The following is a 3,340-nucleotide window of genomic DNA, read 5'->3' as shown; positions in this document are numbered from 1 at the left end:
GTTTTTCTGGCCGCTAAGCTGATTTACCTTTTGCAAGCCCTGCAATGCTCCCGCAAAATTATACATCGTTGTCATCGCATATTTGCCACTACAATATGGTGTTCAACGTTCAAAAGGATGCGAAGACAAAACCTGTTCAAGAAAGTCAAGGACGGTGGACTAGGCTTACAGCATCTTTACATCAAGCAACTCGTCATGAGACTGTTTTTTATAGACCCGATTCTGGAAAGCATCAAGCGGGCCCTTGCGTACAACTACATTCCCGATATATATGTTGGGTTTAACGAAGAAAGTCTACGCTTAAGCGGTTTTTACAAAGAGGTTGTCGAGAGCCTAAACTTCTTGAAGGCTATATTCAGCTTAGAGTACCTCTTTTCTGTCGCCAAGAAAATGTTGGTAGCTCATCTTCTCGATGTACTCTTTCCTGTGCTCATCTACCGTCAAATCCCCTCCGGATGGCGCGTTACTGATGTATTGTGCTGAGTCAAGAAGATGCCGGTCAAGCCCACACACACACACACACAAGCACACTGCCCGTGAAAGCTTGGCTTCAACAGAAGGGATTCTATGTTCCGTGGTCCGTGAATTGCAGATTTTGCAATACGCCCGATACTTTTGATCACCTTTTTCTGGACTGCGCAGAAGCTTTATTCGTTTGGGATGACTTACAGTTCATAGTCCTTAAGCGCCGTCTTTCGCTTAATCCTCATACTATCCGCTTCCTCCCATTACGCCCCTGCGAAAATGTGAGATACGATATCGTTCTCCTTGTTGCGATGTACTGTTTGTGGAAGCTTCGTATGGCCGATAGGAACGAAGAGCCCTTGTTTCCTTCTATGAAATATTTCAAAGCCGAACTGCTGCAGGTAAAGTTAGCTTGTACTCAGCTCTTGGAAGTGCCTGAGTGGTTAGATACAGTCCGCGAAAGGCTGTATGTTTTGTAGAAGTTGTGTTATTGAAGTGCCCGGTATAGAGGAGAAACACCGTATTCTCTCTCTGTGATTGTGTCGTATTGTGTATGGTATTGTGAGTTATTGAGTCGTACGTGACTCAGAGTAGTAAGCTCTGAAAAATAAAGATCGAAAAGAAAAAAAAAAGCCTGCTAGTTCAGTTGGTTAGAGCACCGTGCTAATAACGCGGAGGCCACAGGTTCGATCCCTGTGTTATCTAGGATAACAAACCCTCATCACCTCATGAGGATACAGTGGTTGTTGCGGGGGGTCGGACTCCCTCAAAAAAGCGTGACTACAAGGGAGCTGCCATGCGTTGCCTTCCGTTGGCTGCTTTAATCCGTTAAACACTGCGTGGTCGTTTTCTCAAAATCATTATTTGGTATCCAAATGCTTCGTACTATGTGGGTACCTCATATGTATTTGTTAAACAAATAAGCAGTGATTGCTTTCCCACTACATCACTTACTTGTGTGCTACTGTTCGTTCATCACTTTATTGGCACAAAAGTGGACAGACCAGAGCATGGAATTGCGGGTGGTTTGGTTTTTTTGCCATTTCCGGTTCCCGTTGGTTCGCAGAGCATCATGAAGACGGTACACTGCGTGTATTCATCATTGGATTATTGTTGTCTTCGGAAATAAATGTCTACATTTGTTTTGTATTGTTGACTCTATGAGATGAGCCACAGAAGATTGTGTACTCATCTTCCTAAGCTTTCCCTAACCATTTATCCCGCTTGTTACCCCACTTGTTATTCGTATCTCGCCTATTTCTATCCTTGAGTCAACAACTGAGGCAAGTTCTAAAACATTGCCACATTGCTATCGCACTGAAGTGCAGCATCCCATCGTATACTCTCGAGGAGTGCCAACACCACTGTGCTTCACATTTAAACCGCCCCGCATATCTTACCAATTCCCTCCCCTGAAAAGCTTTCAAATGCTCGGGAAACATACTTTCATTCATACTTACTCGCTCAAGTGGAACTTGATGACACCACTCTGAAGCCTTTGCACTGCCACTGTTTGAAGAAATTTCGCGGCCCCAAACGTAACATTTCCCTCCCAAGCCAAATGCGGACATAATAGCTCACAATATTTCTAAATTTCGCCTTGCTCCACCAATCACCTCCATGAACAACCCTATTAAGCCACACTTGATAGACAATTTCTGCGGCGACCAATAGATAGAAGCTCTGCTGCTTCTTAACTACTTGCCCGATATGAATCCCCACAGCTTGTTCAAACGTAAGACTACATTTGTTACGATGGGTAACGATTTACTGATTTCGTACCCAAAGCATACAAACGAAACTTCAACATGTCAGAGGCGGTAAATATTTTCATGTGTGTTGGTGGAAGGCAAAGCGTTGGCGGTGTCGCAGGTAATCTCATAGATGAAATATGATTCACGTTTGGTATGACAACGTTTACCTTGTGATTCCGACAGAACTATTCAGTTATGCACGTATCCCAAAAGTTCATACGTGCTCAACGCAATTACACAACAAGCCTCGCTTCCTACGCTGGACGTCGTTCCCTCTATTGTGTCGATGCAAGGTGGAGAAGAACGAGAGTGAGGAAGAGGAGGGTAGCTCACGCGGAGCGGACTGACATTCGGGGCATTCGGTTTCGGGCATTGGTCCAGGACAGTTGTGCTTGATGTCAATAAAGGCATAACGCTTGTCCCATCCTACAGTTGGCGATACAAGACATAATAGTTTGGCGCAGTCGACTACATTGAACCTGCGTCCCCCACCAGTATTTCTACCTTCACCTGGCAAACCGGCCATTCCCTGGGAGGAGTGGATACAGCTCTTCACGACCTACATGGACGCCTGCGGTGGAACGGGATATGCATCTACACGTAAGAAGTCTATTTTAATGAACTGTCTTGGAGTGGAGGGACAACGGGTATTCCAAACTTTACCTGCTACGGCAGTCTCCTCGACCGTCGATGAGACGGAAGACGTTTATGCTGCCGCGGTGCAGAGCCTACAGCGCTTCTACTTGCCAGCCCTAAATAGAACGGTCGAACGATACCGGTTCCATGCAAGAGCACAACATCCAGGTGAATCGATTGATGAATTTGTTACGGCGCTGCGAACCCTGAGTGCAAACTGCAAGTTCGAGGCCATGGCTGAAGACATGATTTGTGACCAGTTGGTGGAAAAGACATCGAGTCAAGCTGTCAGGGATCGCCTTCTACTAAAGCCCAACCTGACCTTGGACACTGCTCTGGCAATTGCAAAGCAAGTGGAGCAAGCACAAAAAGAACCTGCTCTCCTGGCTGGTCTGCAACACCACGCTACCGTCTCAGCTGTAGCCTTCTCCATGAGAGGAAAACGTCGAATGCATGCTATAGATGTGGGTCGACGAAGCACTTGG

Source organism: Ornithodoros turicata, chromosome 1 (genome assembly GCF_037126465.1).
Source record: "Ornithodoros turicata isolate Travis chromosome 1, ASM3712646v1, whole genome shotgun sequence".
In the NCBI taxonomy this organism is placed as follows: Eukaryota; Metazoa; Arthropoda; class Arachnida; order Ixodida; family Argasidae; genus Ornithodoros; species Ornithodoros turicata.
Note: the sequence above shows the minus strand (reverse complement) of the source record.